This window comes from Petaurus breviceps, unplaced genomic scaffold (genome assembly GCF_028583685.1).
Source record: "Petaurus breviceps papuanus isolate PSGF00001 unplaced genomic scaffold, PetGlider_PUasm1.0 186, whole genome shotgun sequence".
Taxonomy (NCBI): domain Eukaryota; kingdom Metazoa; phylum Chordata; class Mammalia; order Diprotodontia; family Petauridae; genus Petaurus; species Petaurus breviceps.
The window spans coordinates 34688964-34714175 of NW_027185798.1; the positions used below are offsets into that span (position 1 = coordinate 34688964).

At 37.0% G+C, this 25212-nt stretch overlaps 1 protein-coding gene across 2 annotated transcripts in view; it reads left to right on the top strand.

Moving 5' to 3' along the window:
- The window catches only part of FMO5 (flavin containing dimethylaniline monoxygenase 5), an 82020-nt gene that overhangs the window by 17436 nt on the left and 39372 nt on the right, over positions 1 to 25212 (top strand). The gene's annotated exons all lie outside the window — the stretch shown is intronic.

Consider the following 25212-nt stretch of genomic DNA (forward strand, 5'->3'; position numbering starts at 1 on the left):
TCTCTCTCTCTCTCTCTCTCTCTCTCTCTCTCTCTCTCTGTGTGTGAATGAGTGTGTGTGAGTAATCTGACATCTTCTAAGTTTTAAACTGCAACTGCAGGACATTCCTTTGAAATGCTGTATCTCTTTCCCTCCTCCTCCTTTCCCCTGCTGCTAAATGCAGGCTGGAGAGGGAGAGAAAGAGAGCAAAATATTGTCTTGTTTGTGAACAGAAGTTTTAAGATCTTTAAAAGTTTGAAAATCTCCTCCTCTTCATTCCACTCTGGCCAAGTGGAGTGAGGAGAAGGTGATGAGAAAGGGAGGGAATCTTCTCCCTCAGAACAAAGATGCAGGTAGGCTAACATTTAACTATTTCCTGCCTCACCTAAAGGAGGAAAGTTTTGTGTAACAGAATGCAACTAAAAGGCAACAGAATGCATTCTGGTCATTTTTTAAAAGTGTCACTCCTAATTTGATGCTAAAGAAAAGTCAGAATTCATTTTACTATTTGGCATTTAGGCAAATTGGAATAATTTCTAAGATTTGATACTTAAGGTGAGGTTTTTGGGTTCTCTAGAACTGGGATAAGGGAGTAGGCACCACTCCCTCTCCCCTTGCTAGGGAAATCAAAGCTATCACTTTCAAAGAAGTTTCTAAGGAGTGGACACATAAAATTTATTGGAGTAAAAGTTGGAATAGCTAAAAACATTTTGGGGGGGAGGCATAGCAGCTATATCGTGGGCCCCACTGGCAACAGCCCTGGGCCCCTGGGGCATGCAGATGACCCTCTTTCCTTTCAAATCCTGGGGTCCACAACCAAGCTCTGCAACTGTGGGGAGAGAAGAAAAGCCTCTGCACTTGGTAAGCCTAATTTTCTATCAATAATTTTGGTATGTGATGAATTGGAAATGCAATTAATGTCATAATGTCATTGTTCTATTATGGTATCTCTAAATTGTAAAATCCTCTTATACTGTAAAAATTGAGTGAACATTGTGAGCCAGAAATGGTGTTACATAAAGCAGTTTTTCAGTCTGAATTTTGTTGAAACTAAAAGATGGAGAAAAAGTTGTGTAAAACTAGCTATGTTACTTTATCAGTTCTGCTAACCCTATGTTAAAATGTTTATTTCATGTGAATTGGATTTTTTATGTTATAATATCTGATGGTTTAAAGCTCTTATATTTGGGATACAAACAAGTAGTAATAATACTGCTGATATTTACTGTGATATCTGATTGTCTATTTAACTTTTTGGCTATTCTGGAAATATAAGTTGATTGGTTGTATGGCATCAAGAAAAAAATTTTAGTTCAGTATAACTTCATGCAGAGTTTTAAGGTCATCAGATTGGTAATTCATTTGTTTTTATTTCAAAGTTCAAATTTAAGATGATATCATTACTGGTAAACATCTGTACTATCTATACTGTATGAGAAGCAGTCTCTCTTAAAGTTTTGGAGTATTGTAATTTGGGAAAATCTTAAGCTTCCAAGTCTGTCTTTGTTTAAAAGGAAGTTTCAGTCAAGATTGTTTAAAATTGTAAGATTGTTAACTAAATTATTGGGCTACTGTTTTAATGCTAAAGCCTAAAACTGTGACAACTTTATTCTGACTAGTTCTGCCCATTCAGAACAGTCCTCCTGCTTGTATGAGAATTGGCTAAACAGGCATAAAACTGCCAAATCCCCTGGAAACTATCTCTGTTAAGCAACGTCATTGGGAAAGGAACAGTTTTAGTCATGTAGTTTTTAAATGAACATAACTTGCTAAAACGTTGCAAGTATTAAAAAGGATTTTTATCAATTGGCTTCTAGATTTCATAAGGAAAGATGGTAAATGGAATTCCTTACAGTTGTGGGACCTGATAAATCTTTATTGCTTATTGCAGCTACAAGAGAATAGAAGTAACTATAACTGGCTCTAAGCTGTGATTGTTGAGGCTTGTTGTTTAAGGTAAAAGGTATTTGGGACCATAACTAAATTTTATTTTGAGTTTGAATTTGGATATAGTTATCTGCATTAAATCAGTATCTGAGAGAAAATGCCACAAGCTACTCAGAGCCTGTGCTGTGGACAGGTGGAAGCCTGCATTTGGTAAAGGCTGGAGGGACAGTCTTAGCCTCTGTCTGGGATGGGATCCCTCCTGGCTCAGTTTACCCATGGGGTTCCTTTGAAAAGGAATTTTCCCCACCTATTCCTGAGTCTAGCATTGAGGTGGAATGGATACTGCATGGTTGGATATCTGTAACTAACCTGAATTTAAACAGAATCAAGGATGTTTTATCCTGTCATATTTGGAATGTCACAGGTCCCTGTTTTTTCCTTCTATAGCAGATTTCTATGATCAGAGCAAGGAGTCAGTAAAAGATGTGAGCTCTTTCATGTTAGCCTACTGGAAAATCTAATATTATTTTCATCTAGGATTAGAACATGTGCAGAAAGTTATGCAAACTGCTTAAGATCATTTTAAAAGTTTTATGAGGGGCAGCCAGGTAGCACAGCGAGTAAGAGCAACGGCTCCAGTGTCAGTATGACCTGGAGATCGAATCCCGGGCTCAGACACTTAGCACCCACCCAGAAACACCTGGCCGTGTAACCTTGAGCAAGTTACTTAACCCCAATTGCTTTTTAAAAAAAAAAGTTTTATGAATCTTGAACTGTTTTAAAAGAATGGAAAATACTTTTAGAAGAAATCTTAAATCTCTAGTGGGATTTTAAAAGGCCTACTATATCTTGTCTATGGGAAAATATAAAGGACAGTGAAATAGTCTGAGTAATGGGTTATACTAGCCCATACTCACCCCACTTCTGGTCAATTTTCTCTTACTCCTTTTTGGCCCTTGTTTGTTTAATCTTTTTGCTAGATTTGTGTCTTTTAGGCTCAGCACCCTTCACTTGCAGGTGACTCTTCTGCCAGGAACATTGTCATGCAATCTAACTAACCCATGGAGCCTCCATGTTCAAGGCCTACTAAGAATGGGCCCCATTTGTGCTCCCCAAGGATATTCCTTTCTTTGTGGGATGGGTGGGCCAGAGGGTGTGAATTCTGGGGACGAGGTATGTGCTCCCTAGGATTTCTGGCACCCCCTCTGACTATTTATAACATCAGTAAGCCCAGCACTTCTCCTTTAAAACAAGTTAAACGGGGTTTTGGGGACAATGTTCTTCAATCATAGCCTTTGATTATCTGCTGGCCTCTAGGTTGGAGTGTTTGCCCTAGCTAACACCTCCTGCTGCATGTATATCAATAATTCCCAACAGGTAGAACTCCACACCAAAAATATACTGGAAAAGGCCAATTGGATGGAAGAAATTCATGAAGCCCTTAGTGCACCAGGTTCCTCGTCTTCCTCATGGTGGTCCTGGCTTTTCCCTACACTGGCCCCTTTCCTGGTCCCACTCCTAATCATAGTCCTTGTCTGCTTAACCTCCTTGCTAAGTTTTTATCTTCTAGGCTCAGTGCTTTCCATTTGTAGTTGATTGCAAGGGCTGGATATCAACCGTTACCCGAAGTCGCTACCCCTCACCCCTTGGATCTGGCGTTGGCCAAATTCTGGACATTGGCCACTAACCCCACCCCTTGAACTATGGGACCCTGACAGGCAGGGACAGCTCTACATCCCTTCCCGGCTGGAAGCAGTTCAAGATGAGACCATCGCCCCTTCCCCAAATGAAAAATCCTTTTCTTCTCACAGAGGTTATTGTTTTGCCTTTCCTCTCAAAGAGGACCACATCAGGGAAGCAATGCTATGACATGCATATGAATTGTATTTATCTGAGCCCAGTGGCCAAGTATAGATCAGGACAACTGGAAATGTCCAGAACTTTTTTTTTCTTTCTTAAAGACTGGCCTTAACCACAAATCACTCTGGCTCTCATTGACTGACCAATGATAGATCCCTGGCCAAGCCCTACTTCGTCTTTGTTTGGACCCTGATTGGGTCAGAATGAATGTAAATAGAAATTGTTTCTGACCAGAAACCCTGAAGGTCTTCCCTTCTGGATCAAATATTTTTTTTGACTAGGTAAAGAGGCCATTCTCTGCCTTAATCACTGAATGGGTGTTGCGTCAGTCAAACTGAGACTTGATAATGACCTTACTTAGCATGAAAAGGCCAAGGTCCCCCACTACATCCTGTACCATCTTCAGTTGTCCTGATCTGTATCTGACCACTGGACCCAGATGGCTCTGGAGGAGAAAGTGAGACTGGTAACTTTGCACAGCCCTCCCTCACTTAAATCCAATTCACTTGCATGTATGGTAATCATTTTCTTAAAGTCAGTGGTCCTCTTCAAAAACAAAGAACAAACAACAATGATTATTTGCCTGTAGGCAATCTTCCCCAAAGTAATTTATTCTGTAATCAATCAATAAGCATTTATTAAATACCCACTATGTGCCAAGCACTGTGCTAGGCCTTTGAGTTACAAATACAAAGACTTAAATGATTCCTTCTCATGAGAAGCTTACAACCTAATGAAGACAATGCTAAGTACATATTATATATATACACATACATAATTCACATATATGTACATACATGTACATAGAATATAAAGTGAATAGGATCATAGATTTAGAGCTGAAATACATACAAATAAATAGAATGTAATAAAATACAACATAATACAGGAAGGAAGGCACTAGCAGCCAGGGAAATAAGAAAAGGCTTCATGCATTAAGTCTGTCTTGAAGAAAGAAGTGGATTCTCCAAGGTAGAGATGAGGAAAGAGTTCATTCCAGGCATAAGGGACAGCAATGACAGATGGCATGTTGTGTATGAAAACAGAAGTCCAGTTTGACTGGATTGCAGTGTGTGAAAGGGGTGCTATGGAAGCATGTTATTGATTAAATTAATGGGCCTCTTTAGACAACACTTGAAGGCATCCACCTAATATCAATATAAAATAAGCATTAAACCTACAAATATAACATCTTAAGAAATCAGATTCGTTGGAAACTTGGCACATTGGAAACATAAAGTACTTTTGTCGAGGGCCAATCTCTGACCTGGTCCTTACATGGGAAGACTCTGACCCAGGATTTCTCCCAAGCCAGCTCCTTATGAAGGCTATATTATGTCTTAAGATTGGCTCACCATCTCTTCCTGACTTGCAGGAGTTTAGGATGTGATAACCGAGCACTGACCCAGACATAGATGCATGCAAGGGAACAAGGACATTAAAACATGATTTACATAAGTGAACAAGGACATTAAAACATACAGATGTGAGTAAAAGAACAAGGACATTAAACATTTTTTCATGGGCACCTAAGAGATAATTGCTTTACATTCACTTATAAACCCTGCCCTCTGATCAATAAATCAGAACTCGTGTCCATCATTCCGCACTTCTTGGTTCTGCCTATGCCCATTTTGATGCAGGCATGAATGGCACTGTGAACAAGGACTTAAGAAAAGTACCAGGTAGAGGAGGGACCTCCTGCAACTCCAGAGAACATAACTAAAGGTAGGAGGCGAAAGTAGGATTTTCTCTTAAGTTAAAAACTTACAGAGCGTAACTCACCAGGCTAATGAGTATGTGATAGGGATTAGTAGAAAATACAAACAAGCAAAGATTAGCCTGATCTCCAAAAAAAGCTCTCAGGAGAAAATGGGACAGGTACAAAGTGAAAATAGAGATTGTGAATGTTATCTAAGACTTTTAAAAATAATAGTAAAAGAAGGAGGAATACTTATCACCAATAGTCAATTACAAGAATTCTTGGAATGTGTAGAGCAGAAGGGGACTGTAGATTTGGTAACAGGTGATACAGCAGGGAGATAGAGACTTATGGAGGAGGGACTCCAGGATTTCCCCATTTCTGCCTTTTTTCTATGGAATATATTAATGATATGTTTAACATCAGAAATGAAAGTGACAGGGGTGGCTCGAATCATTCAATGTGATACAGATCTCTTTGTTGGAAACAGATAAAAAGAAAATGATCAAGTAAGTTTTATCTGGCCTCCATTCTGGAGGATCAAGCATAATGTCTGATTTTTGCAAACAATCTTTAATAACTTCTGAGTGCACTCTTCCTGTCATTTTCTCTTATCTGTCTGTTTTGTTTATGTGTCTGTGTGAAAGAGTGAGTGAGTAATCTGATACCCTGTAAGGTTTAATATGCAGCTGGACTTTCCTTGGAATGCTGTTATCTCTTACCCTCTCCCTTCTTCCTCAGGCAGCAGGAGAGAGAAAGAGAGGGAAAAAGCATTTTATTTTATAGATTATATGATGGTCATATTAAGTCATAGAGTATAGAAAGAAGTAGCAGGCATAAACTATTTGCATTGAAAAGTGTGAACAGAACTTTTAAGATTTTTAAAGGTTTGAAAATCTCTTCCCATCTCCACTCTGGCCAAGTTGAGTGAGGAGAAGGCAATAAGGGAATGATGTTGTTGTATTGTTGTGGTCTTTTTAAATTGTAGAAAAATTCTCTCATTTAAAAATTGAGGGATCATTGTAAGCCCGAAATAGTGTTAAATGAAGCAAATTTTTTTTATTTGAATTTTGTTGAAACTAAAAGATAAAGGAAAAGTTTGTGTAAAAAAAAGTTGTGTCACTTAACGTATTATAATGTTTATATATGCTATATAGGAAACCAGGTATTTACACCTTCACCCGTAGTTAAAAAGGAGGTTATAGCTAAAGCAATTTGTCTATCATTTATGGAAATAATACCTAAGTTACTTTACTGTTTTAATTCTGATACTTAAAATTGCTAATTGATTACTGTATGTGGAAAGGACGAGACTGGTGAAAATTTTATTTGGATTAATTCAACTCATTCAGACCATTTCTCCTACATGTATGAAATTTGATGAAACAGGGGCATCACCCCCCCCCAGCCCCTCCCTAAAGTCCATCTCAGTTATTCTTATTTTGAACTCTTTTGTGTTAGCTTTATGGGAAATCTAGCATTATTTTTTATCAAGAATTAGAATATATACAGATATTTTTACAAACTACTTAGGCTTATGTTACAACAATTTTGTTTAAATGAATCTCACAAAAAATAAAGGGCGGCTAGGTGGTGAAGTGAGTAAACCTTTTTTCTAAGATTACAAATTCTCATAAGATAGAGATCATCAAAATGCACATGCTCCATATAAACAATTCCATGTTATTAAAGAACAGACTATACAGATTATTAAAAATTGCCTTCAATGTGTTATGTATATAGAAAGGGGGAGATGTCTTGGGCCAGTCTCTGACCTGGTCCATACTTGGGAAGACTCTGGTCCAGGATTTTCCGAAGCAAGCTCCCCATGAAGGCTATATTATGTCTTAAGATTGGCTCACCATCTCTTCCTGACTTGCAGGAGTTTAGGACATGATAACCGAGCACTGACCCAGACATAGATGCATGCAAGGGAACAAGGATATTAAAACATACAGATTTATGTAAGTCAGCAAGGACAATAAGACATACAGATGTGCATAAATGAACAAGGACATTAAAAACATTTTCTCATGGGAACTTAAAGAGATAATTGCTTTACATTCATTATATAAACCCCGCCCTCTGATCAATAAATCGGAACTGCTATGACAGATCCCGCCTGGCTCATGTCCATGATTCCAAACTTCTTGGTTCAGCCTGTGCCCATTTTGATGCAGGCACCAAAGAGAAAAGCTACTGATGGAGACTTGGATATTTTTTTAAAGCAATATTGGGGAAAAGGAGAGGCTCAGAAGGTCCAGTAATGGGATAACAACTGATAATGGAAAGAAAGAAGAGCTTCTCAGTGTCTCTTACTCTGTCTGTTTCTTTGCCAAAGAGAGAGATGTTTGGATTAGAAAGGACAGACCAAAAAAAAATGAGGAATTGATGCCCAAGGTAAGTGAGAAGATAGGAAGAAAGCAGATAGTTGGTCAAGATGAGTTTAAGGCAATAGGACCTATCACTGAGCCAATGTCAGTGACCTTTGAAAATCCAAAGAGAATGGGAGAGAGGACATAGAAATGAAGAAGGTCAAACGTATCAGTTCCTGTACATCTCATTCCAAGAGGGAGAGAATGGCATCTACAAAGTATAGGCCACTGAATTTGACTCTGCTTTTATTTTAGAAAAGTTTTAGAATGTATTGTATACTATTCAAGATACACTTTGTCATGTGAAAATTTATGGGCATTGCATCCAAATGGAAGGATGGCTCACAGGTACTCTTTGAGTAGTGTTCTAAAAAAAAGCAGAGTTAAATACTGATGAGAAGTCAAGAAGGATGAGGGCTGAGAAAAGACCTTTGCATTTGGCAGTTGGCAACTTTGGGGAGAGTGATTCTAATTGAATGATGAGGTTGGAAGCCAGAATCAGAGGGTTTTAAAAAGAGACAAGAGAGATCAAGTGGAAACACTAAGTGTAGATGGCTTTTTCAAGGTTCACTGTGAAAGAGGAAGAGATAAAAGGTGATAGACAGTAGGACTGGTGGGATTGAAAGAGAGAGAGAGAAAGAAATAAAGAGAGGGAAGAGCAAGCATGATAATGGGAGCAAACTGCAGGGGAAGGATACATGTAGACGATATAAACAAGCCTGTACATGTAATCTTTGCCCACACTCAGTTCCCTAGATTGTCATCAGACTTTTGACCTTCAACCTTATAGTTTCAGGTATTAAGAACATCATGATACTTTGAATTTCTCCCCGTTCTAATAATCAGTGACCTTAGGGCTATTTTTGGCAGTGGGAGAAGGGCAGAATAAGTGCCCTTCAATAGAAAATTAAGCGCATGGAAAACTCGAGTTGATTTAAGGAGAAGGCACATATTGGGAGCTATACCCTAGAGGCAGCTGATTTCTTCTTATTATAGAACAGAAGAGCAATTTATCCTGTATATGTGTGTGTGTGTGTGTGTGTATAGTTGTTTGTATATTGTATCTGTAACTGGATTAAGCTTCTTGAGAGGAGGGCATGTCTTTTTTTGCCTTTCTTTATATGCCCAGTACTTAACATAGTGCCTGGCACACAGTAGGTCCTTAATAATCATGACCCCATTTGGGGTTTTCTTGGCAAAGATAGTGGAGTGGTTTGTCATTTCTTTCTCCAGCTCAATTTTTTTAACCAATGAGAAAACTGAGGCAAACAAGGTTAAGTGATTTTCCCAGGGCCACACAACTAGTAAGTACCTGAGGCTAGATTAAAACTCAGGTCTTTCTGATTCCGGGCCCACTGTGCCATCCAGCTGCTGTAACCTTTGCCTAAGATGGGAGCAATACCATTGACCAGATAGGGTAATGACTTAATTAGGCTTTGGAACTGCTTATAACAGTGATTTATCCGGCAGTTTTAGGCAAGTCACTTAAACCTCAGTTTCACTTATGCCTCACCCTTCTCATCTGTAAACTCATGCATCATAGGTTCTCCACTAATCTGGCAATAAGGATGATAATTAGCTTATGGTAATTGTAATAGAGAATGAAACTTCTTCTTTAATGGATCAGCAAATAAATGGTATCTAGAGCTGAGCCCAATATTACTAATAGGTTTAACTAGGTCAGGACAAAGTAGAATTATCACCTCCCCTTTCCAGGTCTCCCTTCCTTTGTAGCTGCAGCCTAACTTTCTAAGTTTCTATGTCTCACTATTGACACACATTAAACTTTCACTAAAATGCTTCAAATGTCTAACCAACCCTTCTCTACTTTGTTCCTTGGATACTAGATGATTAAAAAAAAAACAAAATAACTCATATAAAGGATGATGCCTGCATCAAAATGGACACAGGCCTAACCAAGAAGTGCGGAATGATGGACACGAGCCAGGCGGGATCTGTCATAGCGGTTCCTATTTATTGATCAGAGGGGAGGGTTTGTATAATGAATGTAAAGCAATTATCTCTTAGGAATACATGCAAAAATATTTATGGTCTTTGTATACAGCATATCTGTATGTTTTTATGTCCTTGTTGATTTACATAAATCCATATGTTTTAATGTCCTCGTTCCCTTGCATGCATCTATGTCTGGGTCAGTGCTCGGTTATCATGTCCTAAACTCCTGCAAGTCAAGAAGAGATGGGAGCCAATCTTAAGACATAATATAGCCTTCATGGGGAGCTTGCTTCGGAGAATCCTGGACCAGAGTCTTCCCAAGTATGGACCAGGTCAGAGACTGGCCCAAGACATCTCCCCCTTTCTGTACAAGGAACTTAAGAGCGTGAACCTCGCTTCCCAAAGCCAGGAAAGACAGCCCTGCATGTGAATCCCCAGAGGTGCAACAAGGCACAATATTATCAGCAAGCATGCAACTAGAACAAAGTGAAACAATAGAGAGTTAAGATTATTAAATGGATTAATCTGATTTATCCAGTGAAATATCTGAGTGGCTTTATCTTCAGGATCAATTCCTGAAATGTGACTTTGTGTAATTTGTTCAGTCATATAGGACAATTGATTTCTATCCCAGGTGAGATTATGACTATGCAAAGAGCCATTAAATCTATTCCTAATTTGACTGCAAATGACATTGGAAGTTTCATTATTCCAAATATAAGGGGTTACTCAAACATAAGTATAGCAACAGGCACACTGCAATTTTGCATTCTACTGTCATTGAATATTGTTGACATCTAATAATTCATTGTGTGAGATTACAATTTCTACAAGTAACATGCCAAAATAAATCCTGACCTTCAAAAGTTATGTTCATACATTTTCAATACATACATTCAATACATAATCAACTCAATAATGGTTACAAAGGCTTTGATATCAGTCTGGTCACTGCAGGAAGGCATATACAAAGAAATAACACAATGATCAATGCAAGTAATATATGTAAAACCATAGACATCAAATTGAAAGGAAATAAATTCAGGAATGTTAACAATATTGTGTTGCCAACGTTCCTGGATCAATTCCAAAGCAATGACAATTTTGTATGTTTTCTGATACACTTTGTAATATTTGAATCATATCAAACACCAAGAAGTTGGACACTTATTTTGTCCCAAAAAACATTAGAATCAGAGGTAATATATAGTAAAGGTGTTACACGGATGTATGTAAACACACTACTAATTGTTCTAATACATTGGTTTTATACAAAAAATCCTTATCTATATTCTGTCATGTTATAAAGGTACAGAAACATTGTTTATAATTCATTAATATATTGTACAGTTTTTTTGTATTTTTCTAGATAAAGAAATTGTAGACACAGTGGTTGAAATTATCAATAATAGTAGGGCAGTGAGTCTAGTAATAAGAAGTCTGACAAACCTTTCCCCCTTCTTTTTAAGCAATCAGAAAAAAAATTTTGTTTAAATTATTTGGAAAAAGCAGGTGAAAATTGTTCAACAATGACTACAACAAATCTCTACCAGTTATACATTGAGTAAGAGCACAATTAATGCATAATATTCCATACAAAAGAGACATATATATATATTGGGGTGGCTAGGAGGCACAGTGAATAGAGCACTGGCCTTGGAGTCAGGAGGACCTGAGTTCAAATCCAGCCTTAGACACTTAAAACAAAAACTAGCCATGTGACCTTGGGCAAATTACTTAACCCCAATACCCCTCCAAAAAGCAAAAAAAAAAAAAACCAACCTTAAAAAAAGAGTCATATATATATATATATATAATAGGTATATCCACAATTACATGTTTTTTAAAGCCAAGCTAACATTCTTTGCCAATTCATTCACAAATTGAGCAGTTGGTGTTTCACTTAGTAAATAAATAGAGTATGTAGTTGTTGATATTAAGAGGGAGGCTATGGCAATTATTACTGTGATTAGAAGTCCTTTTTGTAGGTAGAGAATAAAATATTACTAAAAGTGCAGTTTCCCCTGAAGTCTGAAATCAAAAGAGGGTGGTTCTACAAGTGGGTTATATTTCAATAAAATGTAGTATTGACTTATATCATCTGTAAATGATTCACATTAGTAGAAGTAAAAAAGACTTGAGGGGGTAAAATACATGTAGTTATGTTATATATGAAACAATTGATGTGATTAGGGTATGTGTTTCAGGACTTAAATCAAGATGTAACGAGTTCAGTTTGTATTAATGTCAGAGTGATTATAGCAAGAAACACAAATCCTGGGGTAACAGTTGTCAGTTCTTTGGCTTGATCTAATAAATGTTCAGTTTGCCCCCATGTGGGCGTAGCTTTTTTGTATAGTGGTTGTATTAGGAGACCTCTTCTTCTTTATTCCCATGTTCTGTCTCTGTGATTTCTTCTGCTGCTGCCGGAGCTCTTTTCATCTTCTGGGTGAGCTGAAGTATACGCCCTGATATTTTTGGGGGGCACTTACACTTGTTGTTCCATGGCTTCTGGATAACATAAACATAGTCTCGCCCTCCTCCCCCATTAGTTAAGGGGCAGGCCCTTCCCATATCTGTGTTTGGATTATTTTCATTTGTGAAAAATGCACCTTTTCATGTTATTTTAGTGTCAGTGTATATTCATTTTTAGCGATGTAAAAAAATTTGGGGGGGCATATAAAGTAGTAACTAATTACCTTTATAATGAATTGGACCAAGGCCCTTTTTATTTTGTAAATAGGTTTAATATCTTTATTCCGTTTGTCAAGATTATAAGGGTTATGCCTGTAATTAATATCATTTGAAAGTTATCACAGAAAGAGTGCAATAATTTGCTAGTGTAGGCTGGGGCATTATCAGTTTTCAGTTGTTTTGGAATGCCTACTGAAGCAAAACACTGTAACATAATGGTTAATTACATTTTTTTTACTGCTTCCCCTATGCAAAGGGAAGCTGGAGGAATTATATGTATATATATATCACATTGAAGGCAGTTTTTAATAATTTGTCTAGCCTTTTTTTTAGTAACATGGAATTGTTTATATAGAGTATTACATTTTGATGAAAATAAAAGTGAGATAACATAGCTATATGAATATTTTGGGAAAAAAAGGAGTTGGAAAAACTTGAACTTTTTGATTAATAGTTGCATTATTTTGATAAAGAGGTCCAGGAAGTGAAGAATGAGCTGTAAAAAGAATTAAATAGGTTGTGACTTCTATCTTATGACAGTTTGTAATCTTAGAAAAAAGTTAAACAGATCTGTATACTGTGTGTGTTTAAGTTAAGCAATATCAATATGTGGGCACACATATACTGAATATTTGCTGACACAATATTAAGGGAAAAAGAAAAATTCATCTAACAATAATATCCTAGCAGAAAGCTGTGTCTAGGGAACAGAAGTAACGTGAATATTAATAACTTTATCATTATTAGAATTAATGTAGTAGCTTGCATATCCAGAAAGCTGATAGACAAAAGGAGTTCCTTACTAGAAACTTACAACTGAATAATAGACATACATCCTTGTTTCACAAGGCTTGTTTATCCTCTGATTATACTCATTTTGGAAGAAAGTGGTATTTCAAAAATCGAATCTTTTATATATAATAAGTTCAGACACTAAGTAACTCTTGCTTAGGCCATGGAATGACTATACATTGAAATCAAAACAGCAAAATCAGTTCTACTTTACTTTAACTTAGCTATAAATTGTCTTGGAAATGAAAATTTTAGTAAGCTTCCTAAAAATTCATACTAGGGATTGAAAAGAAATTTTAAAAGTATATCCCCTTTATTCAAAAGAGTTTTAAAATTCATAAATGATCACTAAACTTTTATGAAGAAAATTAATTGAAAAGTTTTAAAATGATAGCTGTTTTTTACCTAAAAGCAAAAACAAAACTTTTAAGAGTTTTGTTAAACCAAATTGTTGTAACATAAGTAACATAAATTCTAAAGGTATTTATTAACAAACTATTGCAGAATTCTTAGATATCACAAAGTTTTTTAGTCAAAAAAGTATAGTAATTGAATCTTTATATTGGCAACAATTAAGAAGCTGATCACGGTACTTATAAAAGCTATTAGTACTAGAATCACTCTAAACAATGGAAATATTATAAAGTGAGCCTAAATATCTGTACATGTTCTAGTCCTTGATAAAAAATAATACTAGATTTCCTATAAAGTTAACACAAAAGAGTTCATATCTTTTACTGACTAAGTATTCTGATCATAGAAATTTTGCTATTGAAAGAAAAAATAAGAATATGTGAATTAAATATAGTCTTAAATGCTTTTTATTTTAAGTAGCAATTTTTCACCAATCACAACTCATATCATATAACATGTTAATTTTATTCCCATGGAGCTGTAATAAACAACAAATATTTATTAGGTTTCTCCTACATAAAGAATTTCATTTGACATTTTTCTTTCTCAAATTTCAACATGTCCCTGTGTAAAAGCCAATTGTTAGAAATCCTTTTAATATTTTGCAACTTTCTTAGCAAGTTGGGTTCATTATTTAGGGACTACATAACTAAAACAAGTTTCTTTCTCAGGCTGAGTGACATTGCCTCTAGAGATAGTTTCCTTGTCAGTTTTACAAAATAAGAATAACTGAGATGGACTTTAGGGAGGGGCTAGGGGTTGATGCCCCTGCTTCATCAAATCTCATACATGTAGAAGGAATGGTCTAAATGAGTTGAATTAATCCAAATAAAATTTTCACCAGTCTTCTCTTTTCCACATACAGTAATCAATTAGCAATTTTAAGTATCAGCATTAAAACAGTAAAGTAACTTAGGCATTATTTCCATAAATGATAAACAAATTTCTTTAGCTATAACCTCCTTTTTAACTACAGGTGAAAGTGTAAATACCTGGTTTCCTATATAGCATATATAAATATTATAAGACATTAAGTGACATAGCTGTTTTTATACAAACTTTTCCTCTGTCTTTTAGTTTCAACAAAATTCAAATTTAAAAATTTGCTTTAACACTATTTCTGGCTTACAATGATCCCTTAATTTTTAAATGAGACAATTTTTCTACAATTTAAAAAGACTACAACAACACAACAACATCATGACATTAATTATCTTTCCAAATCATTACTTGCAAAAATTATTGATAAAAAATTGGGCTTATCTAGTACAAAGATTTTTCTCCTCTCCTCACAGCTGCAGAGTCTGATTGTGTATTTAGAGGTTTTGAATGGAGAGGTTCATCTGTTTGCTTAAAGGTGTGGGATTCAGTGCCCCAGGGCTGTTGCTAGTGGGGTCCTTGATAAATTTATTATGCTTTCACCCTTTAGTCATTTTGGGAGGGAAACTTAAATTCCCTATTATTCTTCAGCACTTTCTATTTTAATCTGTTCTAGGTCAAGAGACTTGACCAAATTTCTTGTAAAATGCTTTTAGCTGATTTAACTTTTACTCCAGTAAATTTTATTTATGTGTCAACTCCTTAAAAACTTCTTTCAAAGTGATAGATTTGACTTCCCAAGCAAAAGTGATTTTGGGGAGTGGCGCCTACTCCCTTATCTCCCATACTAGAACACCCAAAAAACCTCGTGTTTCTTATCAGATGTTAGAAACTAATCCAATTTGCCTGAATGCCAAATAGTAAAATAAATTCTGACTTATCTTTAGCATCAAATTAGGAGTGACATTTTTACTTTTGACATGAATTCAATTGACTTACAGTTGCATTCTGAATACACAAAATTTTTCTCTTATAGGTAAGGCAGGAAATGCTTGTTTGTATGCCTCTTTGATCTGAGGGAAAAAATTCCCTTATTGCCTTCTCCTCACTCAACTTGGCCAGAGTGGAGATAGGAAGAAAGAGATTTTCAAACCTTTAAAAATCTTAAAAGTTCTGTTCACACTTTTCAATGCAAATAGTTTATGCCTGCTACTTCTTTCTATACTCTCTGACTTAATATGACCATCATATAATCTATAAAATAAAATGCTTTTTCCCTCTCTTTCTCTCTCCTGCTGCCTGAGGAAGAAGGGAGAGGGAAAGAGATAACAGCCTTCCAAAGAAAGTCCAGCTTCATATTAAACCTTACAGGGTGTCAAATTACTCACTCACTCTTTCACACAGACACATAAACAAAACAGACAGATAGAGAAAATGACAGGAAGAATGCACTCAGAAATTATTAAAGATTGTTTGCAAAAATCAGACATTATGCTTGGTCCTCCAGAATGGAGGCCAGATAAAACTTACTTGATCATTTTCTTTTTATCTGTTTCCAACAAAGAGAGCTGTATCACGTCGAATGGTTCGAGCCACCCCTTTCACTTTCATTTCTGATGTTAAACATATCATTAATATATTCCATAGAAAAAAGACAGAAATGGGGAAATGCTGGAGTCCCTCCTCCATAAGTCTCTTATTCCTCTGTCACCCTACTGTATCCCCTGTTACCAAATCTACAATCCCCTTTTGCTCTACACATTCCAAGAATTCTTGTAAATGACTATTGGTGATAAGTATTCCTCCTTCTTTTACTATTCTTTTGTAATGGGAATGTAAATTTTAAAGATCTTCCCTGCCCCTAGGCTAAAGTACACCTGGAGCCTGGGGTGGGAGGCTTGTGTTTCAGTAGATACTTCATGATTGGCCAGTAAGTCAATAAGGTTTTTACATTCTCTGAGCCAGGAGAAGGCTATATAAGCCCTGATGTGTAGCTTTGTTTTAGGGCTCATTTTGAGAAGTGTTCTGTGATTTGATCAGATGAAACTCTGGAAAGCCGTTGTTGAGAGTCCCCCAGCTTTGAAATACCCAGATGTTGATTTGGTATGGATATAATGGTTGGACAGTTTGGAAACTGTCTACTTGATCTGTTTCTCTGTCTTGATAATTCTGTCTGTGTATTCTGAAGTTCTGGGTGCTGATCTTTTCCCCTGAACGAGGTAAATGATACATATCTGACTGATTAAAGTAAGGTTGTTAACCCATTTTGATTTGCTTTCCTTTAACAAAACAGATCCAAGAACCTGTGTTGGCAGCCACCCTGGGGACGCTGGAGTGCTTGCTGATACATCTTTTTAAAAGTCTTAGATAACATTCACAATCTCTACTTTCATTTTGTACCTGTCCCATTTTCTCCTGAGAGCTTTTTTTTGAGATCAGGCTAATCTTTGCTTGTTTGTATTTTCTACTAATCCCTATCACATACTCATTAGCCTGGTGAGTTACCCTCTGTAAGTTTTTAACTTAAGAGAAAATCCTACTTTCGCCTCCTACCTTTAGTTATGTTCTCTGGAGTTGCAGGAGGTCCCTCCTCTACCTGGTACTTTTCTTAAATCCTTGTTCACAGTGCCATTCATGCCTGCATCAAAATGGGCACAGGCCGAACCAAGAAGTGCGGAATGATGGACACGAGTTCTGATTTATTGATCAGAGGGCAGGGTTTATAAATGAATGTAAAGCAATTATCTCTTAGGTTCCCATGAAAAAATGTTTAATGTTCTTGTTTATTACGCAATCTGTATGTTTTAATGTCCTTGTTCCCTTGCATGCATCTATGTCTGGGTCAGTGCTCGGTTATCACGTCCTAAACTCCTGCAAGTCAGGAAGAGATGGTGAGCCAATCTTAAGACATAATATAGCCTTCATGGGGGGCTGGCTTGGGAGAAACCCTGGACCACTTTCTTCCCATGTATGGACTGGGTCAGAGACTGGCCCTCGACACCTCATCAGTCTTAGCTCATTCTGAACTTTTATACTTCTGACACTAATCTTAGAGAACTTCTCATGCTTTTGTATTCTTCTATTCTGTTTTGTATGACTTCTGACAAACTGCTTAACCTCCTCGACCTATTAAGTTACTATGTACATACACATACATATGTTTATATTATTGTTCATATTCACATGGAATGAGTGAATTGACCTAGAGTTTTGAGATTTTATTAATGGGGTTTGGATTCGCACCTACAAATGACACAGTCCCAAATCATTAAGAGTAAAAGTAATTTATTTAGGGGCAAAAGCAGGGGATGTAGCAGCCATAGCAGAAATACCAAGCAATTATACAAAATAACATACACACAGAAATATTATCCCTAATACAGAAAGCCAAGATAAAGAAAGCATCACCGATCCAGGGGAGCACCAACTCTTCCAACAGTGGCCGGGGGATCCCAGAGCTGCAGCCTCAGAGTCTGGATGGGGAAAGTCCAGGCAGAGCGTCCTCTCCGTGGGTGAGATCCCAAAGAGGCAGTTGGAAGTAAGGATTTTTATAGGGTGAGAAAAAAAAGGCAAGCAGCCAGCACAGAAGGCAGGCTGCCAAGCTAAAAGTTTCTGTGCCAAGCTTTGTTGACACGATTTCCAATCTAGTTGTGTCTTAACTTCCTTGTGTAGACTCCACATGGGCCGTAGGGTTGTTGTTAATCAAGTTTCAAGGCTGAGAGAATAGCCAGTTCTCCTCACAGCCTTGTTTATGTCCCAGAAATGGCTAGTTCCAGGAACTAAAGTACAGCCAAAACACATGCAGGTACACAAGCAAGCAAGTTTGAGGAAATAAACATGCTTTCAATATATGTTGGGGTTCATGGGGAGTTCAGGCAACTTAGGGACCGAGTGAACTCACTATTACTTAGAAATATTATTTCTAATTCACCTAGGTGACTTATTCACAAGATGATATTCTTCATATTCACATAGTTCATATTGCCCATCACAATGGCTAACCCATAGCAGATATTTTAATAAATATTTTTTATTTGATTGATTGGCCATATTTAGAGAGCTAGACAGGACTTTAACAACCACCTAGTTCATTCTATTCATTTTTAAAATGAGGAAAGCTGAGGTGAAGGGCAGCTAGGTGGTGGATAGAATGACTGCATAGAGCGCTTGGCCCGCAGTCAGGAAGACCTGAGTTCAAATCTGGCCTCTGACACTTACAAGCTTGTGACTCTGGGCAAGTCATTTAACTCTGTTTGCCTCAGTTTCTTCATCTATCAAATGAGCTGGAGAAGGAAATGGCAAACCATTTCAGTATCTTTGCCAAGGAAACCCCAAATGGGGTGTCAGGTGGGTGCCATGGGAGCGGGAGTTTTTCTAGCAGATGTCTGCAGGTTCACTCTTGATCTGGGCAGTAGAAGGATGGCACCAGAGAAGTAATAAGGGGCTAATTAAGCTTACTTTATTCTTGTCTTTGGAAAGGGGTTGCTGATGATGGGAGCACAAACTCCTATAGCATCCCCTAACTACTCTTCTCAAAAGAGCGTGTGTGTGAGAATATAGGAGGAGCTATAACTCTTACAGGTCCACTACGTCTCAGTTTGGGCCAGTCGACACTGACACACAGTAACAAATCCCCCTAAACCTTGATGGGGACCAGTTGAGGCAAGCATACATGCACATTCCCCTTGTGCATTCCTATTTCCCCTTTACTGACCAATGCCTACTTGATTTATAGGGTAACAGACAAAGAAAGCAATTTGCCAGCAATAGCCTCACAAGTTTACATTAACTTTAGCAGTATCATGATGACTTAGCACAGTGCAAGTACAATGGGTATTTATTTGCCGGCTGAACTCAAATGTTTACATTATCTTAAGATTATAATATGATGCACAAGCATGGTGGAGATGTTTACAAACCATGAGCCTGGGAACTAGAGATTGTTATGGCCGTAGATCCTGGAAACTAGTATCTTTAAAAGAATGACAAAAACCCACCTTACATACACTAAAATCCTCTTTATATACATTGGGTCACAGAGAGTCCAACATGACTGAAAGGACCAAATAACAACGATGACATAAGCTGAGGCTAAGAGCTAGGAAGTTACTTTCTAAGAATTGAAATTCAGAATTTGAACTCAAGTTTTTGACATGAAGAAATACAGGTTTATTCAATTTGTTCTTTCCCCAAAAATTCAGCAAGAATTTATTAAGCATTTCCTGTGCTTAGTACTGCATAAAATAAAAAAATTTCTCTGCCCTCAAGGAACTTCTACAAGAGGGAAGCAAACATGCACACACATAATTAAATATAAAGCAATTCAGCAGGGGAACACTAACAGTTGAAGGGACAAGAAAAGGCTTCATATAATTGATGCATCCTGAACTGAGACTTGAAGGGAATGAGGGGATTCTAAATAACAAAGCTGAGGAGGAAAAGCAGGTCATTCTCTGTATGGGGGACAGCCTGGGTAAAAGCATGGAGGAAGGAGGGGGATATCACCTATGAGAAACAGTGAGTTGGCCAGATAGGCTAGACTGTAGAACTCTCAAAGGAAATAATTTGTAATCAAATGAGATAACAGAATTGTAAAGCACTTTGCAAAGCTTAAGGTGCTATTTAAATAAATATTGTTACTATCATTATTATAAATAATAATAACGAACTAGAAATGAACACTATCTTTGTTGTATTGTCTTCTTATTTATTTTTTTTAAACATTTCCCAGTTGCATTTTTAATCTGATTCAGGCTGCACTTGGAAATTTAGTGGGTGGTATATGTCCACAGCTGCCAGGTTAATACGTAAGGTAGAAAATGGAATGAAGAGGGAGGCAAATGGAGGTGAGAGGTGACAAGAGGCTAAATTAGGGTGTTAGTTGTAAGAGTGGAGAAAAGGGACATCAGTAATGTGTGGTGGAAAATTGACAAGACTTAGCAATGAGCAGATCTGGAGTGTGAGGGAGAAAGAAGAGCTGTTGTTACTGTCTGTCAAGCGTCCAAGCTCATACTGGGCACCAACCTTTCTAGCATTTTTATATCGGGACCTTGTACAGCAATGGCTCTGGAGGTTCTGGGTTAAAAATCCCACCTTTGTGTCTTGCTACTTATGTGACCTTGAGAAAATCACATAACATCCCTGGACCTCAGTTTCCTCCTCTAAATGAGTAAAATGTATAGGCAGGACTAATTGATTTCTGAGGTCTCTTTTAGCTCCAGCCCAGTGATGAGTCCTGGTACACAATGATCCCAAGCAATATTTTTTCCCTCTTTTCTTTGTCTCTCGACCTGACCGCTTGGGCTCCTCAGCCACCCATGGCTCGGGCTTTGCCAACCTACCAAAGTCAAATTCAAGGGTATTTAGGAAACTCAGGGAAATGCCTGCCCACCAGTGGTCAAACATTTCCTGTGCCTCAAGTTGCCATGGTAACAACTCCAAGGGTAGGGAGAGCTCAAATTACAGATTAAGATAAAAGCAGGAACATTAATTATTCTTACAAGACACAGACTTCGAGTACTTTCCATTTAATCCCTAGACTCATTTCCTCCCAAAGACCAAAAGCCCTTCTGGGCTAAACCTTGTGCAACCAACCCCCATCTCAGTCTATACCAAGGTCTGGGTCGTGAGATCACAGGGATCAGCCTCTTCACAACCATCCCTGTTTCCAGTAGAATTGAAGCTGAGTATATTCAGGTAGCTCAAAGATCATTTAAACAGTGGTGTCAAACTCAGAAAGAAAGAGGGGACACTAAGCCATACATAAGGATCTCTGGAGGTTGCATATTGACTTAGCTTTAAAATGTAATAAATATTATCTGTGTTTTATTGTACTTTGTTTCGTTAAATGTTTTCCAATTACATTTTAATCTGGTTTAGGCCATATGCAGGAAAGTCAAGGGCCACATGCTGCCCATAAATTTGGGTACCTCTCCTGCATAGCTGCACTGTGTGCTTGGGAGCCCCCTGGAGCAGTCCTGGGGTTAATCTTCTTCACTTCAAATCAACCCTATATCTCTATCCCTTCACTATGAAATATAACCTATGGATTTCTCCACAGTAATATGACCGTTGCCTTAAATAAGAGACCTTTCCTATCAAATTAGCAAGCATTCCTTAAACATCTGTTATATGCCAGGTACTGTCATAAGTTCTCTGGATACAAAGACAGAAGTGAAACAGCCTTTACCCTCCAAAAGTTTATATTCTATCAGAGGAGATATATATATATATACATAAGATAAGGGGGGTTGGGGCAGGGGACTTTGAAGAAAGTTTCCATGTAAAGAGAGGTGTTTAAAATGGGTGATGAAGGAAGCAAAGGATTCTGCAAGACAGAGGTAAGGAAGAAATACATTCGAGGTCTGAAAACCAATGCAAAGATATAAAGATAGGAGATGAAATATCAGTTATGAGGTAAAGGAAGGCCAGTTTGGTTGACATGTAGACTATAGGAAGGGGAATGATATATATAACATTTATTAGAAGTGATTTATATTTACAATTAATATGGATTTGATATGCCCCCAAATGATTCTCAGAGACTGGAAATTTTTGGCTATGAGAGGAAATGTTTTTTTAGCCTCTAGCACAAAGACTAGTTAATAAGAGCCGAATGGAATAGGGGTGCTTCTCCCTCTGACATCAGGGAGAGTAGGAGTATATTAACTTTGATCTGTGCAGAATCAATGGGAAAGACAGAAAGTGATATCCATATCCATAATTGTCTTGTTATTTTATTGTAAAAATAAAAATTCTGTAAAGAATTGGAGAAATAGCAATTTATAAGTATTGTTCTGGAGAGATTTTTGCCTGTGGTGACCAAGAAGAGGAAAAATGAAAAGGTCTAAAAATGGAATTTCTTGAGAGACTGAATTTAGAACTTATATCGAGGACTGGATGCTACTTACCTCTTGACAGAGAGAACTCAAGATACAGAAAATGACATACATCTTACGTTGTCAGGCAAAGGCAGTATAAGGATTTGTTCTTCTTGACTTTGGATATTTTTGTAGGGGCCTTGTTTTTCTTTTTTACCCAATGGGGAGGAAGGGTGGAGTAGAGATACAGGAAAGAGAGAGAAAATTGTTGATACCCCCTTTTTAAAAAGTAAAAGGATACCTCCCACTGTCATCCATCAAAGCTGATCTGTGAGGCCTGGTGGAGGGATCCCAGCGACGTGGACATCAGAGAAGCCCAGTTGGAAGCCCAGTTTAGCCTTTCGGTGAATGTCCCTGCAGAACATTTTTTTGCAAAAAAATGTGGCAACCACCAGCCTCACAAAGTGGCAGCACAAGAAAAGAAAGGATTCCCTGTAAGCGCAAGTGAAAAGGCAATATAATCAGAAGTCAAGAGGTTATGGTGGTCAAACAAAACCAATTTTCCAGAAAAAGGCAATGATCACCAAAAAGATTGCACTGAGGCTTGAATGTGTGGAACCTAACTGCAGGTCAAAGAGGATGCTTGCAATGAAGTGTTAGCATTTTGAACTGGGAGGATATAAGAAGAAAAAGGGCCAAGTGATCTAGTTCTAGGTTTCATTGTTTTCATCTAGAAAACAGCATTCTATTCCATTCCTTGGTTTTGTGTTTTCTGTCTTGGAAAAGAAGAGGCTTGAGTAAAACCAAGTATCATACTGTGTGAAGCTTTTCCCATGTAGGAAAAGTTCTTGAGGATGTGGCTGAGTGTTGTAACTTTAATCATCTACTTAATGAGATTTATGTGTCTTGGAGAGAAAGCCCAGCTGGACATTTCTGGGGGGCCTTGGTTATTAGCACAATGGCTAAAATAGTTATTGACAGCCAGGATTGCCAGGCAAATTGGGAGTGAGGAAATTAGGGAATCCAAGTAATAAAAATAGGGATAGTTGGCAAAAGTAATTCGTCACCTTCAGGCGTTGCCCTGTTTTCAAAATATTAATGAAGTGTTTCCCGTATCTATTTAGGTTGTTAGGGTTTTTTGTGGAGAACTAATTAATAATGATTGAATTGCCTGGTCATTTAAAGGGATGAATTAATTAAAAATTCATTTGTATCCTGTTTTCAGAGTATTAATGGAGTGACTTCCCATATCTATCTGGTTAAAGTTATTCCTCTACAGAGAACTAATTAATAGTGATTGAAATGCCTGATCATGAAAGGGATGGCTTGTTAATTGAAAATTGATATTAATTATGTTTAGGGGTAGGTGGGAATGACAATTGGTCAAGACTTGGAACAGTAAAGAATGGAGGTCATTATTCCTTCATTTTATCTTTTTTTAAAAAAATTACATATAACTCCATATTAGGCTTTAAGCCCTCTTGAGGGCAGAAATGTTTGTGTCAATCTTTGTATATTGCCCCAGTGCCTAGCACTGTGCCTTTCACACTAAAGGTACTTAATAAATGTTAAGTCTTAGAAAGAAACAAAGAAACAAAGGAAAAGAAAGTAGGCCAGAAGGAAGCACAGAAAAACAAGACTGCTCTGAAAGCAAAATTTCAGTTGAATGTATTACATATTTAAAAGAAAAACAAGCTAATCATAATAGAGATCTGCAGTTTCGTGTACAATCTATTTTTTCTGTTCTATTAAAAAATGGAAATGCCCATTTCATTTGGGAAGGGGAGAAGGGACCAAGCATTTATTAAATGCCTATAAATATTATCTCGTTTGATCTTCACAACAACATTGTGAGGTAGGTGATATTGTCATCCCCATTTTACAGATGAGGAAATTGAGGCAACAGAGGGTAAGTGATTTGTCCAAGATCACAGAGCTAGTCAATGTCTGAAGCCAGATGTGAACTTTCTGACTCTGGGCCCAGTGTTCCAATTATTACACCAACTAGCTTCTATAGAGTGTTAAAATTCAGAATAAAAACTTATTAAAAAAAATAATAAAGTTAGGGACATCCAGGTGGCACAACGAATACAGAGCACTGGCCCTAGAGTCAGGAAGACCAGAGTTCAAATAAGACCTCAGATACACTTGATACATGTACTAGCTGTGTGACCTTGGGCAAGTCACTTAACCCTAATTGCCTTGCCTCCCTCCCTCCAAAAAAATAAGGTCATGTTTTATTATAGTAAGGATTTCAAATGACTAGATATGATCTTTCTCATAGCCAAAATATCTATGTATTTGTTTTATTATTGATTTCATGATAATAAACTATATATTCAATAACTAATATTTATTTAATCATAGAATATTAAGGAAATTAATACATATATAGAAAGAGATAAGTAACTAATACTAAAAGGGATCTTTCTCCAATTTATTCAATAAATAATATTTGACAAATTGGAGTAAAAGTTCAAACCAACTGATTAATGAGAATGAGGTTAAAATTTTAGTAATTAGCATAAAATATACTAATAAGGAGGAAGAGAGGGGACATAGAAAAGCAGGACCATTTTGAAAGCAAAATTACAAAATTTATTATATTATTCAAATGAAAAGCAAGCTGAACAGAATAAAGATCTCCAGTTTCATTGACAATCAAGACTTTTTCTGTTTGCTTTGATTATGGAAAGACCCATTTCATTTGGTGTTTAAATTCATAATAAACAATTTTTTAAAATCAGTTATCTGTTATTAAAGTGAGAATTTCAGGTGACTATGATCTTTCTCATAGCTAAAATAGTATAAATAATTATGTGTTTGTTTTATTATAGATTTCATCTTAATGTGATATATATTTAGTAATTTGGATATTTAATCGTAGGAAATTAAAGTATTTACTATATAGAGA